Raw genomic sequence first — 18,499 nt, 5'->3', positions numbered from 1 at the left:
AACAAACTGCATGCATTCATTCAATGAAAGAGACAGGGCTTGTTAATTCTTTAAGTTGACCTTCACAACTTTATTCAATGTTTCAAACTAAAATCATTCACGCAAGGAAACAAGCATCAATTTGATCAAAATTCAATCAGTAGAGCTACTCTGATTTAATTTACACTGATTCAAATAAACGCACTGCATTCATTCAATCATTGAATCAAACTTCAGTCATTGATTCAGTGAAACAAACGTTTTACATTGATTGAAAGAAACAAACTGCATGCATTTATTCCTGGAAACTAACCGCATGCATTCATTCAATGCAACTGACTGGATGTGGTAATTCACTGATTAGAGCTTCTGCCTTTCTTTCAATCTGCCAAGCTTTACTTTATCATTCAATGACACAAACTGCGCGAGTCAATTCAATGAGTTGAGCTTCTCTCATGCATTCAATATCAAGAATTTAACACATCGATTCTCTGAAACTAACTGCATGCATTCATTCAATGAACCAGACAGTTCGTATTATTTCACTGAGTAGAGCAGCTGCCATTCTTTCAATACGCCAAACTGAACTTTATCATTCAATGTGCCAAACTGCGCGTGTGAATTCAATGAGTAGAGTTTCTCTCATTTATTCAATGTCTCGAATTTAACTCGTTCATTCATTTGAACAAACTGCATTCATTCAATAATTGAATCAATCTTGAATCATTGTTTCAATGATCCACACGGTATTCATTGATTTAAAGAAACAAAACGTAACTCGTTTATTTTGAGCACCCAACTGCATTCAGTCATTCCATTTATCTAACTGCACTCATTCATTCACTGTAACACACTGCATGTGCACATCCAAGAGTTGGGCTATTGCCATTCATTCATTGAAACAAATTGCATGCATTCATTCATTGATACAGACTGGACTTGTTTATTTAATGAGAATAGATTCTCACATTTTTAATTTGTATCATTGAATCAATGATTCAAGATTGATTCAATTATTGAATGAATGCAGTTTGAATTCAATGAGTTTAGCTTCTCTCATTCATTCAATATCAAGAGTTTATCAAATTGATTCAATGAAACAAACAGCATCCGTTTATCCATTTAAACAAACTGTATTCATTCAATAATTGAACTAATCATGAATCATTGATTCAATGATACACAGTGTATTCATTGATTTAAAGGAACAAAACTTAACTCAATTATTTAGTATACCCAACCGCATTCAATCGTTTAATTAATCCAACTGCACTCAATCATTTAATGTAACACACTGCACGTGCACCTACAACGAGTTGAGGTTTTGCCATTCATTCAATGAAACAAACTGCATGCATTCACTTATTGAAACAAACAGCATGCATTCATTCAAGGAAGCAAACTAGACTTATTAATTCAATGAGTAGAGTTTCTCTCATTTACACATTGTTTTAAGTTTGATTCATTCAATAAAACAAACAGCATGCATTCATCTATTGTAACAAACTACATACAATGATACAGATGAACGTGTTTATTCAATTCTCACACGTTTTCAATATCACCAGGATAATATTTTACTTCAATGAAACAAACTGCATTCAGTCAATCATTGAATCAAACTTCAATCGTTGATTCAGTGAAACAAACGTTCTACATTGATTAAAAGAAACATGCTTTGATTCCTTGAAACAAACTGCATGCATTCATTCAATGAAAGAGACAGGGCTTGTTAATTCTTTAAGTTGACCTTCACGCAAGGAAACAAGCATCAATTTGATCAAAATTCAATGAGTAGAGCTTCTCTGATTTATTCAACGTCTCGAGTTTAACGCTTTTATTCAAATAAACACACTGCATTCATTCAATCATTGAATCAAACTTCAGTCATCTGCCATTCTTTCAATGTGCCAAACTAAACTTTATCATTCAATGTGCCAAACTGCGCGTGTGAATTCAATGAGTAGAGTTTCTCTCATTTATTCAATGTCTCGAATTTAACTCGTTCATTCATTTGAACAAACTCCATTCATTCAATAATTGAATCAATCTTGAATCATTGTTTCAATGATCCACACGGATCATTGATTTAAAGAAACAAAACATATCTCGTTTATTTAGTGCACCCAACTGCATTCAGTCATTCCATTTATCCAACTGCACTCACTCATTCACTGTAACACACTGCATGTGCACATCCAAGAGTTGGGCTACTGCCATGCATTCATTGAAACAAATTGCATGCATTCATTCATTGATACAGACTGGACGTGTTTATTTAATGAGAATAGATTCTCACATTTTTCAATTTGTATCATTGAATCAATGATTCAAGATTGATTCAATTATTGAATGAATGCAGTTTGAATTCAATGAGTTTAGCTTCTCTCATTCATTCAATATCAAGAGTTTAACACATTGATTCAATGAAACAAACAGCATCCGTTTATCCATTTATGCCAAACTAAACTTTATCATTCAATGTGCCAAACTGCGCGTGTGTATTCAATGAGTAGAGTTTCAATTATACGAGTAGAGTAACTCGTATAATTGGTACACCCAACCGCATTCAATCGTTTAATTAATCCAACTGCACTCATTCATTTAATGTAACACACTGCACGTGCACCTACAACGAGTTGAGAATTTGCCATTCATTCAATGAAACAAACTGCATGCATTCACTCATCGAAACAAACTGCATGCATTCATTCAAGGAAGCAAACTAGACTTATTAATTCAATGAGTACAGTTTCTCTCATTTACACATTGTTTTAAGTTTGACTGATTCATTCAATAAAACAAACAGCATGCATTCATCTATTGTAACAAACTGCATACAATGATACAGATGAACGTGTTTATTCAATTCTCACACGTTTTCAATATCACCAGGATAATATTTTACTTCAATGAAACAAACTGCATTAAGTCAATCATTGAATCAAACTTCAATCGTTGATTCAGTGAAACAAACGTTCTACATTGATTGAAAGAAACATGCTTTGATTCCTTGAAACAAACTGCATGCATTCATTCAATGAAAGAGACAGGGCTTGTTAATTCTTTAAGTTGACCTTCACAACTTTATTCAATGTTTCAAACTAAAATCATTCACGCAAGGAAACAAGCATCAATTTGATCAAACTTCAATCAGTAGAGCTACTCTGATTTAATTTACACTGATTCAAATAAACGCACTGCATTCATTCAATCATTGAATCAAACTTCAGTCATTGATTCAGTGAAACAAACGTTTTACATTGATTGAAAGAAACAAACTGCATGCATTTATTCCTGGAAACTAACCGCATGCATTCATTCAATGCAACTGACTGGATGTGGTAATTCACTGATTAGAGCTTCTGCCTTTCTTTCAATCTGCCAAGCTTTACTTTATCATTCAATGACACAAACTGCGCGAGTCAATTCAATGAGTTGAGCTTCTCTCATGCATTCAATATCAAGAGTTTAACACATCGATTCAATGAAACTAACTGCATGCATTCATTCAATGAACCAGACAGTTCGTATTATTTCACTGAGTAGAGCATCTGCCATTCTTTTAATACGCCAAACTGAACTTTATCATTCAATGTGCCAAACTGCGCGTGTGAATTCAATGAGTAGAGTTTCTCTCATTTATTCAATGTCTCGAATTTAACTCGTTCATTCATTTGAACAAACTGCATTCATTCAATAATTGAATCAATCTTGAATCATTGTTTCAATGATCCACACGGTAGTCATTGATTTAAAGAAACAAAACGTAACTCGTTTATTTTGAGCACCCAACTGCATTCAGTCATTCCATTTATCTAACTGCACTCATTCATTCACTGTAACACACTGCATGTGCACATCCAAGAGTTGGGCTATTGCCATTCATTCATTGAAACAAATTGCATGCATTCATTCATTGATACAGACTGGACTTGTTTATTTAATGAGAATAGATTCTCACATTTTTAATTTGTATCATTGAATCAATGATTCAAGATTGATTCAATTATTGAATGAATGCAGTTTGAATTCAATGAGTTTAGCTTCTCTCATTCATTCAATATCAAGAGTTTAACAAATTGATTCAATGAAACAAACAGCATCCGTGTATCCATTTAAAAAAACTGTATTCATTCAATAATTGAACTAATCATGAATCATTGATTCAATGATACACAGTGTATTCATTGATTTAAAGGAACAAAACTTAACTCAATTATTTAGTATACCCAACCGCATTCAATCGTTTAATTAATCCAACTGCACTCAATCATTTAATGTAACACACTGCACGTGCACCTACAACGAGTTGAGGTTTTGCCATTCATTCAATGAAACAAACTGCATGCATTCACTTATTGAAACAAACAGCATGCATTCATTCAAGGAAGCAAACTAGACTTATTAATTCAATGAGTAGAGTTTCTCTCATTTACACATTGTTTTAAGTTTGACTGATTCATTCAATAAAACAAACAGCATGCATTCATCTATTGTAACAAACTACATACAATGATACAGATGAACGTGTTTATTCAATTCTCACACGTTTTCAATATCACCAGGATAATATTTTACTTCAATGAAACAAACTGCATTAAGTCAATCATTGAATCAAACTTCAATCGTTGATTCAGTGAAACAAACGTTCTACATTGATTAAAAGAAACATGCCTTGATTCTTTGAAACAAACTGCATGCATTCATTCAATGAGAGAGACAGGGCTTGTTAATTCTTTAAGTTGACCTTCACGCAAGGAAACAAGCATCAATTTGATCAAAATTCAATGAGTAGAGCTTCTCTGATTTATTCAACGTCTCGAGTTTAACGCTTTTATTCAAATAAACACACTGCATTCATTCAATCATTGAATCAAACTTCAGTCATCTGCCATTCTTTCAATGTGCCAAACTAAACTTTATCATTCAATGTGCCAAACTGCGCGTGTGAATTCAATGAGTAGAGTTTCTCTCATTTATTCAATGTCTCGAATTTAACTCGTTCATTCATTTGAACAAACTCCATTCATTCAATAATTGAATCAATCTTGAATCATTGTTTCAATGATCCACACGGATCATTGATTTAAAGAAACAAAACATATCTCGTTTATTTAGTGCACCCAACTGCATTCAGTCATTCCATTTATCCAACTGCACTCACTCATTCACTGTAACACACTGCATGTGCACATCCAAGAGTTGGGCTACTGCCATGCATTCATTGAAACAAATTGCATGCATTCATTCATTGATACAGACTGGACGTGTTTATTTAATGAGAATAGATTCTCACATTTTTCAATTTGTATCATTGAATCAATGATTCAAGATTGATTCAATTATTGAATGAATGCAGTTTGAATTCAATGAGTTTAGCTTCTCTCATTCATTCAATATCAAGAGTTTAACACATTGATTCAATGAAACAAACAGCATCCGTTTATCCATTTATGCCAAACTAAACTTTATCATTCAATGTGCCAAACTGCGCGTGTGTATTCAATGAGTAGAGTTTCAATTATACGAGTAGAGTAACTCGTATAATTGGTACACCCAACCGCATTCAATCGTTTAATTAATCCAACTGCACTCATTCATTTAATGTAACACACTGCACGTGCACCTACAACGAGTTGAGAATTTGCCATTCATTCAATGAAACAAACTGCATGCATTCACTCATCGAAACAAACTGCATGCATTCATTCAAGGAAGCAAACTAGACTTATTAATTCAATGAGTAGAGTTTCTCTCATTTACACATTGTTTTAAGTTTGACTGATTCATTCAATAAAACAAACAGCATGCATTCATCTATTGTAACAAACTGCATACAATGATACAGATGAACGTGTTTATTCAATTCTCACACGTTTTCAATATCACCAGGATAATATTTTACTTCAATGAAACAAACTGCATTACGTCAATCATTGAATCAAACTTCAATCGTTGATTCAGTGAAACAAACGTTCTACATTGATTAAAAGAAACATGCTTTGATTCCTTGAAACAAACTGCATGCATTCATTCAATGAAAGAGACAGGGCTTGTTAATTCTTTAAGTTGACCTTCACAACTTTATTCAATGTTTCAAACTAAAATCATTCACGCAAGGAAACAAGCATCAATTTGATCAAAATTCAATCAGTAGAGCTACTCTGATTTAATTTACACTGATTCAAATAAACGCACTGCATTCATTCAATCATTGAATCAAACTTCAGTCATTGATTCAGTGAAACAAACGTTTTACATTGATTGAAAGAAACAAACTGCATGCATTTATTCCTGGAAACTAACCGCATGCATTCATTCAATGCAACTGACTGGATGTGGTAATTCACTGATTAGAGCTTCTGCCTTTCTTTCAATCTGCCAAGCTTTACTTTATCATTCAATGACACAAACTGCGCGAGTCAATTCAATGAGTTGAGCTTCTCTCATGCATTCAATATCAAGAGTTTAACACATCGATTCAATGAAACTAACTGCATGCATTCATTCAATGAACCAGACAGTTCGTATTATTTCACTGAGTAGAGCATCTGCCATTCTTTCAATACGCCAAACTGAACTTTATCATTCAATGTGCCAAACTGCGCGTGTGAATTCAATGAGTAGAGTTTCTCTCATTTATTCAATGTCTCGAATTTAACTCGTTCATTCATTTGAACAAACTGCATTCATTCAATAATTGAATCAATCTTGAATCATTGTTTCAATGATCCACACGGTATTCATTGATTTAAAGAAACAAAACGTAACTCGTTTATTTTGAGCACCCAACTGCATTCAGTCATTCCATTTATCCAACTGCACTCATTCATTCACTGTAACACACTGCATGTGCACATCCAAGAGTTGGGCTATTGCCATTCATTCATTGAAACAAATTGCATGCATTCATTCATTGATACAGACTGGACTTGTTTATTTAATGAGAATAGATTCTCACATTTTTAATTTGTATCATTGAATCAATGATTCAAGATTGATTCAATTATTGAATGAATGCAGTTTGAATTCAATGAGTTTAGCTTCTCTCATTCATTCAATATCAAGAGTTTAACAAATTGATTCAATGAAACAAACAGCATCCGTGTATCCATTTAAACAAACTGTATTCATTCAATAATTGAACTAATCATGAATCATTGATTCAATGATACACAGTGTATTCATTGATTTAAAGGAACAAAACTTAACTCAATTATTTAGTATACCCAACCGCATTCAATCGTTTAATTAATCCAACTGCACTCAATCATTTAATGTAACACACTGCACGTGCACCTACAACGAGTTGAGGTTTTGCCATTCATTCAATGAAACAAACTGCAAGCATTCACTTATTGAAACAAACAGCATGCATTCATTCAAGGAAGCAAACTAGACTTATTAATTCAATGAGTAGAGTTTCTCTCATTTACACATTGTTTTAAGTTTGACTGATTCATTCAATAAAACAAACAGCATGCATTCATCTATTGTAACAAACTGCATACAATGATACAGATGAACGTGTTTATTCAATTCTCACACGTTTTCAATATCACCAGGATAATATTTTACTTCAATGAAACAAACTGCATTAAGTCAATCATTGAATCAAACTTCAATCGTTGATTCAGTGAAACAAACGTTCTACATTGATTAAAAGAAACATGCCTTGATTCCTTGAAACAAACTGCATGCATTCATTCAATGAGAGAGACAGGGCTTGTTAATTCTTTAAGTTGACCTTCACGCAAGGAAACAAGCATCAATTTGATCAAAATTCAATGAGTAGAGCTTCTCTGATTTATTCAACGTCTCGAGTTTAACGCTTTTATTCAAATAAACACACTGCATTCATTCAATCATTGAATCAAACTTCAGTCATCTGCCATTCTTTCAATGTGCCAAACTAAACTTTATCATTCAATGTGCCAAACTGCGCGTGTGAATTCAATGAGTAGAGTTTCTCTCATTTATTCAATGTCTCGAATTTAACTCGTTCATTCATTTGAACAAACTCCATTCATTCAATAATTGAATCAATCTTGAATCATTGTTTCAATGATCCACACGGATCATTGATTTAAAGAAACAAAACATATCTCGTTTATTTAGTGCACCCAACTGCATTCAGTCATTCCATTTATCCAACTGCACTCACTCATTCACTGTAACACACTGCATGTGCACATCCAAGAGTTGGGCTACTGCCATGCATTCATTGAAACAAATTGCATGCATTCATTCATTGATACAGACTGGACGTGTTTATTTAATGAGAATAGATTCTCACATTTTTCAATTTGTATCATTGAATCAATGATTCAAGATTGATTCAATTATTGAATGAATGCAGTTTGAATTCAATGAGATTAGCTTCTCTCATTCATTCAATATCAAGAGTTTAACACATTGATTCAATGAAACAAACAGCATCCGCTTACCCATTTATGCCAAACTAAACTTTATCATTCAATGTGCCAAACTGCGCGTGTGTATTCAATGAGTAGAGTTTCAATTATACGAGTAGAGTAACTCGTATAATTGGTACACCCAACCGCATTCAATCGTTTAATTAATCCAACTGCACTCATTAATTTAATGTAACACACTGCACGTGCACCTACAACGAGTTGAGAATTTGCCATTCATTCAATGAAAAAAACTGCATGCATTCACTCATCGAAACAAACTGCATGCATTAATTCAATGAAAGAGACAGGGCTTGTTAATTCTTTAAGTTGACCTTCACAACTTTATTCAATGTTTCAAACTAAAATCATTCACGCAAGGAAACAAGCATCAATTTGATCAAACTTCAATCAGTAGAGCTACTCTGATTTAATTTACACCGATTCAAATAAACGCACTGCATTCATTTAATCATTGAATCAAACTTCAATCATTGATTCAGTGAAACAAACGTTTTACATTGATTGAAAGAAACAAACTGCATGCATTTATTCCTGGAAACTAACCGCATGCATTCATTCAATGCAACTGATTGGATGTGGTAATTCACTGATTAGAGCTTCTGCCTTTCTTTCTATCTGCCAAGCTTTATCATTCAATGACACAAACTGCGCGCGTCAATTCAATGAGTTGAGCTTCTCTCATGCATTCAATATCAAGAGTTTAACACATCGATTCAATGAGACTAACTGCATGCATTCATTCAATGAACCAGACAGTTCGTATTATTTCACTGAGTAGAGCATCTGCCATTCTTTCAATACGCCAAACTGAACTTTATCATTCAATGTGCCAAACTGAGCGTGTGAATTCAATGAGTAGAGTTTCTCTCATTTATTCAATGTCTCGAATTTAACTCGTTCATTCATTTGAACAAACTGCATTCATTCAATAATTGAATCAATCTTGAATCATTGTTTCAATGATCCACCCGGTATTCATTGATTTAAAGAAACAAAACGTAACTCGTTTATTTAGTGCACCCATCTGCATTCAGTCATTCCATTTATCTAACTGCACTCATTCATTCACTGTAATACACTGCATGTGCACATCCAAGAGTTGGGCTATTGCCATGCATTCATTGAAACAAATTGCATGCATTCATTCATTGATACAGACTGGACGTGTTTATTTAATGAGAATACATTCTCACATTTTTCAATTTGTATCATTGAATCAATGATTCAAGATTGATTCAATTATTGAATGAATGCAGTTTGAATTCAATGAGTTTAGCTTCTCTCATTCATTCAATATCAAGAGTTTAACACATTGATTCAATGAAACAAACAGCATCCGTTTATCCATTTATGCCAAACTGTATTCATTCAATAATTGAACTAATCATGAATCATTGATTCAATGATACACACGGTATTCATTGATTTAAAGGAAAAAAACTTAACTCAATTATTTAGTACACCCAACCGCATTCAATCGTTTAATTAATCCAACTGCACTCAGTCATTTAATGTAACGCACTGCACGTGCACCTACAACGCGTTAAGATTTTGCCATTCATTCAATGAAACAAACTGCATGCATTCACTGATTGAAACAAAATGTATGCATTCATTGAATGCAACTGACTGGATATGGTAATTCACTGATTAGAGCTTCTGCCATTCTTTCAATATGCCAAGCTTTACTTTATCATTTAATGAGACAAACTGCGCGCGTCAATTCAATGAGTTGAGCATCTCTCATGCATTCAATATCAAGAGTTTAACACATCGATTCAATGAACCTAATAGCACCCATTCGTTCATTGAAACGAACTGCATGCATTCATTCAATGAACCAGACAGTTCGTATTATTTCACGGAGTAGAGCATCTGCCATTCTTTCAATACACCAAACTAAACTTTATCATTCAATGTGCCAAACTGCGCGTGAGAATTCAATGAGTAGAGTTTCTCTCATTTATTCAATATCTCGAATTTAACTCGTTCATTCATTTGAACAAACTGCATTCATTCAATAATTGAATCAATCTTGAATCATTGTTTCAATGATCCACATGGTATTCATTGATTTAAAGAAACAAAACGTAACTCGTTTATTTTGAGCACCCAACTGCATTCAGTCATTCCATTTATCCAACTGCACTCATTCATTCACTGTAACACACTGCATGTGCACATCCAAGAGTTGGGCTATTGCCATGCATTCATTGAAACAAATTGCATGCATTCATTCATTGATACAGACTGGACATGTTTATTTAATGAGAATAGATTCTCACATTTTTAATTTGTATCATTGAATCAATGATTCAAGATTGCATCAATTATTGAATGAATGCAGTTTGAATTCAATGAGTTTAGCTTCTCTCATTCATTCAATATCAAGAGTTAACAAATTGATTCAATGAAACAAACAGCATCCGTGTATCCATTTAAACAAACTGTATTCATTCAATAATTGAACTAATCATGAATCATTGATTCAATGATACACAGGGTATTCATTGATTTAAAGGAACAAAACTTAACTCAATTATTTAGTATACCAAACCGCATTCAATCGTTTAATTAATCCAACTGCACTCAATCATTTAATGTAACACACTGCACGTGCACCTACAACGAGTTGAGGTTTTGCCATTCATTCAATGAAACAAACTGCATGCATTCACTCATTGAAACAAACTGCATGCATTCATTCAAGGAAGCAAACTAGACTTATTAATTCAATGAGTAGAGTTTCTCTCATTTACACATTGTTTTAAGTTTGACTGATTCATTCAATAAAACAAACAGCATGCATTCATCTATTGTAACAAACTGTAACAATGATACAGATGAACATGATTATTCAATTCTCACACGTTTTCAATATCAGCAGGATAATATTTTACTTCAATGAAACAAACTGCATTAAGTCAATCATTGAATCAAACTTCAATCGTTGATTCAGTGAAACAAACGTTCTACATTGATTGAAAGAAACATGCTTTGATTCCTTGAAACAAACTGCATGAATTCATTCAATGAAAGAGACAGGGCTTGTTAATTCTTTAAGTTGACCTTCACCTCTTTATTCAATGTTTCAAACTAATCTCATTCACGCAAGGAAACAAGCATCAATTTGATCAAAATTCAATGAGTAGAGCTTCTCTGATTTATTCAACGTCTCGAGTTTAACGCTTTTATTCAAATAAACACACTGTATTCATTCAATCATTGAATCAAACTTCAGTCATTGATTCAGTGAAACAAACGTTTTACATTGATTGAAAGAAACAAACGGCATGCATTTATTCCTGGAAACTAACCACATGCATTCATTCAATGCAACTGACTGGATGTGGTAATTCACTGATAAGAGCTTCTGCCATTCTTTCCATGTGCCAAGCTTTAGTTTATCATTCAATGACACAAACTGCGCGCGTCAATTTAATGGGTTGAGAATCTCTCATGCATTCAATATCAAGAGTTTAACACATCGATTCAATGAAACTAATTGCACCTATTCGTTCATTGAAACGAATTGCATGCCTTGGTTCAATGAACCAGACAGTTCACTGTGTTAATTCACTGAGAAGAGCATCTGCCATTCTTTCAATGTGCCAAACTAAACTTTATCATTCAATATGCCAAACTGCGCGTGTGAATTCAATGAGTAGAGTTTCTCTCATTTATTGAATGTCTCGAAATTAACTCGTTCATTCATTTGAACAAACTGCATTCATTCAATAATTGAATCAATCTTGAATCATTGTTTCAATGATCCACACGGTATTCATTGATTTAAAGAAACAAAACGTAACTCGTTTATTTAGTGCACCCAACTGCATTCAGTCATTCCAATTATCCAACTGCACTCATTCATTCACTGTAACACACTGCATGTGCACATCCAAGAGTTGGGCTATTGCCATGCTTTCATTGAAACAAATTGCATGCATTCATTCATTGATACAGACTGGACGTGTTTATTTAATGAGAATACATTCTCACATTTTTCAATTTGTATCATTGAATCAATGATTCAAGATTGATTCAATTATTGAATGAATGCAGTTTGAATTCAATGAGTTTAGCTTCATTCAATACCAAGAGTTTAACACATTGATTCAATGAAACAAACCGCATCCGTTTATCTATTTAAACAAACTGTATTCATTCAATAATTGAACTAATAATGAATCATTGATTCAATGATACACACGGTATTCATTGATTTAAAGGTACAAAACTTAACACAATTATTTAGTACACCCAACCGCATTCAATCATTTAATTAATCCAACTGCACTCCTTCATTTAATGTAACACACTGCACGTGCACCTACAACGCGTTGAGATTTTGCTATTCATTCAATGAAACAAACTGCATGCATTCACTCATTGAAACAAAATGCATGCATTCATTCAATGCAACTGACTGGATGTGGTAATTCACTGATTAGAGCTTCTGCCATTCTTTCTATGTGCCAAGCTTTACTTTATCATTCAAAGAGACAAACCGCGCGCGTCAATTCAATGAGTTGAGCTTCTCTCATGCATTCAATATCAAGAGTTTAACACATCGATTCAATGAAACTAACTGCGCACATTCGTTCATTGAAACGAACTGCATGCATTCATTCAATGAACCAGACAGTTCTTGTTAATTCACTGAGTAGAGCATCTGCCATTCTTTCAATGTGCCAAACTAAACTTTATCATTCAATGTGCCAAACTGAGCATGTGAATTCAATGAGTAGAGTTTCTCTCATTTATTCAATGTCTCGAATTTAACTCGTTCATTCATTTGAACAAAATAGTTATTCAATAATTGAATCAATCTTGAATCATTGTTTCAATGATCCTCACGGTATTCATTGATTAAAAGAAACAAAACATATCTCGTTTATTTAGTGCACCCAACTGCATTCAGTCATTCCATTTATCCAACTGCACTCACTCATTCACAGTAACACACTGCATGTGCACATCCAAGAGTTGGGCTACTGCCATTTATTCATTCATTGAAACAAATTGCATGCATTCATTCATTGATACAGACTGGACGTGTTTATTTAATGAGAATAGATTCTCACATTTTTCAATTTCTATCATTGAATCAATGATTCAAGTTTGAGTCAATTATTGAATGAATGCAGTTTGAATTCAATGAGTTTAGCTACTCTCATTCGTACAAAATCAAGAGTTTAACACATTGATTCAATGAAACAAACAGCATCCGTTTATCCATTTATGCCAAACTAAACTTTATCATTCAATGTGCCAAACTGCGCGTGTGAATTCAATGAGTAGAGTTTCAATTATACGAGTAGAGTAACTCAATTATTTAGAACACCCAACCGCAATCAATCGTTTAATTAATCCAACTGCACTCATTCATTTAATGTAACACACTGCATGTGCACCTACAACGAGTTGAGAATTTGCCATTCATTCAATGAAACAAACTGCACCCAACTGCATTCAGTCATTCCAATTATCCAACTGCACTCACTCATTCACTGTAACACACTGCATGTGCACATCCAAGAGTTGGGCTATTGCCATTCATTCATTGAAACAAATTGCATGCATTCATTCATTGATACAGACTAGACGTGTTTATTTAATGAGAATAGATTCTCACATTTTTCAATTTCTATCATTGAATCAATGATTCAAGATTGATTCAATTATTGATTGAATGCAGTTTGAATTCAATGAGTTTAGCTTCTCTCATTCATTCAATATCAAGAGTTTAACAGATTGATTCAATGAAACAAACAGCATCCGTTTATCCATTTAAATAAACTGTATTCATTCAATAATTGAACTAATCATGAATCATTGATTCAATGATACACACCGTATTCATTGATTTAAAGGAACAAAACTTAATTCAATTATTTAGTACACCCAACCGCATCAATCGTTTAATTAATCCAACTTCACTCATTCATTTAATGTAACACACTGCACGTGCACCTACAACGAGTTGAGATTTTGCCATTCATTCAATGAAACAAACTGCATGCATTTACTCTACGAAACAAACTGCATGCATCCAATCAAAGTAGCAAACTAGACGTATTAATTCAATGAGTTGAGTTTCTCTCATTTACACATTGTTTTAAGTTTGACTGATTCATCCATTGAAACAAACTGCATTCAATGATACAGATGGACGTGTTTATTCAATTCTCACACGTTTTCAATGTCACCAGATTAATATTTTACTTCAAAGAAACAAACTGCGTTCAGTCAATCATTGATTCAAACTTCAATCGTTGATTCAGTTAAACAAACGATTGAAAGAAACATGCTTTGATTCCTTGAAACAAACTGCATGCATTCATTCAATGAAAGAGACAGGGCTTGTTAATTCTTTAAGTTGACCTTTTCCTCTTTATTCAATGTTTCAAATTAAATTCATTCACGCGAGGAAACAATTTCCCTTTTGATCAAAATTCAATGAGTGGACCTTCTCTGATTTATTCAACGTCTCGAGTTTAACGCTTTTATTCAAATAAACACACTGCATTCATTCAATCATTGAATCAAACTTCAGTCATTTATTCAGTGAAACAAACTTTTACATTGATTGAAAGAAATAAACTGCATGCGTTTATTCCTGGAAACAAACCGCATGCATTCATTCAATGCAACTGACTGGATGTGGTAATTCACTGATTAGAGCTTCTGCGATTCTTTCAATCTGCCAAGTGTTACTTTATCATGCATTGAGACAAACTGCGCGCGTCAATTTAATGATTTGAGCTTCTCTCATGCATTCAATATCAAGAGTTTAACACATCGATTCAATGAAACTAACTGCACCCATTCGTTCATTGAAACGAACTGCATGCGAATGTGTGTGCTGCAGTTCGATGAAACTAACTGCACCCATTCGTTCATTGAAACGAACTGCATGCGAATGTGTATGCTGCAATTCGATTCAATGAACGAATGGGTGCAGTTTGTGTCATTGAATCAATGTGTTAAACTCTTGATATTGAAGGAATGAGAGAAACTCAACTCATTGAATTGACACGCTCAGTTTGTCAAATTGAATTATCAAGTTAAGCTTGCCACATTGAAAGAATGGCAGAAGCTCTAATCAGTGAATTACCACATCCAGTCAGTTTCTTTGAATGTATGCATGCAGTTTGTTTCAATGAATGAATGCATACAGTTTGTTTCAAAGAATGAATGAGTGCAGTTTGTTTCATTGAATCAATGTATTAAACTCTTGACATTGAAAGAATGAGAGAAGCTCTACTCATTGAATTGACACGCGAACGTTTTCTCATTGAATGATCAAGTTAAGTTTGGTACATTGAAAGAATGGCAGATGCTCTAAACACGCTCTGTCTGTTTCATTGAATGAGTAATTACGGTTCGTTTCAAAGAACGAATGGGTGCAGTTTGTTGTATTGAAGCAATGTGTTAAACTCGTGACATTGAATAAATGAGAGAAGCTCAACTCATTGAATATACACGCGCAGTTTTTCTGATAGAATGATGAAGTTCCTTTTGGTACATTGAAAGAATGGCAGATACTCTACTCAGTGAATTCACAAGTTATGTCTGTTTCATTGAATGAGAGCATACAGTTCGATTCAATGAACGAATGGGTGCAGTTTATTTCATTGAATCAATGTGTTAAACTCTTTATTGAATGAATGACAGAAACTCAACGCATTGAATTGACACGCTCAGTTTGTCTCATTGAATGATAAAGTTAAGCTTGCCACATTAAATGAATGGCAGAAGCTCTAATTAGTGAATTATCACATCCAGTCAGTTTCTTTGAATGAATGCATGCAGTTTGTTTGATTGAATGAATGGCAAAAGCTCAAGTCATTGGATAAATACGTGCAGTGTGTTACATTGAATGAATGAGTGCAGTTGGATTAATTAAAGGAATGAAAGCGGTTGTGTACTCTAAATAAATGAGTTCCGTTTTGTTTCTTTAAAACAATGATTCAACTTTTGTATCATTGAATCAATGATTCAAGATTGATTCAATTTTTGAATGATTGCAGATTGTTTAAATTAATGAAAGCGTTAAACTCAAAGAAACAAACATACCTCATTTAATTAGTGTATCCAACTGCATTCATTCATTGAAACAACTGCATGCATTCATTCTATGAAACGGTCTGGAAGTGTTAATGCAATGAGTAGAGTTTTCCCATTCATTCAATGAGACCAACTGGAACTGTACGCATTTATTCCTTGAAATAAACTGCATGCACTCATTCAATGAAGCTGACTGGACATATTAATTCACTTGAGTAGAGCTTCTGCCACTCTTTCAATGTGCCAAGCTTCACTCTTTCATTGAATGAGACAAACTGCACGTGACAATTCAGTCATTCAATGTCACGAGTTTAACACATTGATTCAATGAAACAAACTGCATCTATTCTTCATTGAAACAAGCTGTATGCACTAATTCAATGGAACAGACATGGCTGATAATTCGCTGAGTAGAGCTTCTGCCATTCTTTCAATGTGCCAAACTGCGCGTGTGAATTCAATGTCAAGAGTTTACCACATTGATTCTATGAAACAAACAGCGCCCATTCATTCATTGAAACAAACTGCATGTATTCATTCAATGAAACAGACAATGACCTGTTAATTCTTAAAGTACAGCTTCGCCTATGTGTCAAGCATAACTCATTCATGCAAGGAAACAAACCGCAGGTGTTAATTCAATGAGTAGAGCTTCTCTGATGTATTCAATGTCTCTAGCTTAACGCTTTCATTCTAATAAACAAACTGAATTTATGCGATAATTGAATCAACCTTGAATCATTGATTCAAAGATACAAATGTTATTCATTGATTTAAAGAAACAAAACTGAACTCATTTATTTAGTGTACCCAACTGCATTCATTTATTTAATCCAAGTGCACTCATTCATTCAATGTAACACACTGCACGTGCTTATCCAATGAGTTGAGCTTTAAACATTCATTCAATGAAACAAACTGCACCCGTTCCTTCATTGAAACAGCCTGCATGCACTCATACAATGAAAAAGTGTTAATTCAGTGAGTAGAGCTTCTGCCATTATTCAGTGTGCCAAACTGCGCGTGTCAATTCAATGCGTAGAGCTTCTCTAGTTCATTCAATTTCAAGAGTTTAACATATTGATTCAATGAAACATACTGCACCTATTCGTTCAATGAAATAGACAGGGCCTCTTAATTCTTTAAGTAGAGCTTAAATGTGTCAAGATTAACTCATTCATGGAAGGAAACAAACCGCAGTTGTTAATTCAATTAGTAAAGCTCTCTGATTTATTCCATGTCTCGAGCTTAACGTTTTAATTCAGTGAAACAAATAGCATTCATTCAAACTTCAATCGTTGACTGAGTGCCATTGAATGAGTTTAATTCGGTTTATTTCCTTGAATAAATGAGTTACGCTTGACACAATTTGGCACATTGAAAGAATGGTAGAAGGTCTACTCAGTGAATTAGCATGTCCTGTCTGTTTCATATAATGAGTGCATGCAGTTTGTTTCAAGGTCTAAATGAGTGCAGTTGTTTCATTGAATGAATGGGAAAAGCTCGTCTCATTGAAATACGGAAGATCAACTGCTGTACGTAGCCAACAATGAGACAGGCATAGCTGGGGCCCATACGTGTGCCCATGGCTACCCCTTTGGTCTGGAGGAAGTGGGAGGATTCAAAGGAGAAATTGTTAAGGATGAGGACCAGTTCGGCCAAACGAATGAGAGTGTGGGTGGAGGGGTATTGTTGGGGATGTCTGGAGAGGTAAAAATGGAGGGCTTGGAGGCGGATGGAGGTGTAGAGGGAATGTATATCCATGGTGAAGATGAGGCGTTGGGGGTCGGGGAAACGGAAGTCTTGGAGGAGGTGGAGGGCGTGGGTGGTGTCTTGAACGTATGTGGAGAGTTCCTGGTCTAAGGGGATAGGACAGTGTCGAGATAGGTAGAGATGAGTTCAGTGGGGCAGGAGCATGCTGAGACAATGGGTCGGCCAGGGTGGTCAGGCTTGTGGATCTTGGGAAGGAGGTAGAACCGGGCAGTGCGGGGTTCCCAGACTATGAG

The sequence above is a fragment of the Chiloscyllium plagiosum genome, unplaced genomic scaffold (genome assembly GCF_037043375.1).
Source record: "Chiloscyllium plagiosum isolate Xiang-an unplaced genomic scaffold, Cpla_swu_hap1 HiC_scaffold_51, whole genome shotgun sequence".
Taxonomy (NCBI): domain Eukaryota; kingdom Metazoa; phylum Chordata; class Chondrichthyes; order Orectolobiformes; family Hemiscylliidae; genus Chiloscyllium; species Chiloscyllium plagiosum.
This window is presented reverse-complemented; position numbering follows the sequence as displayed.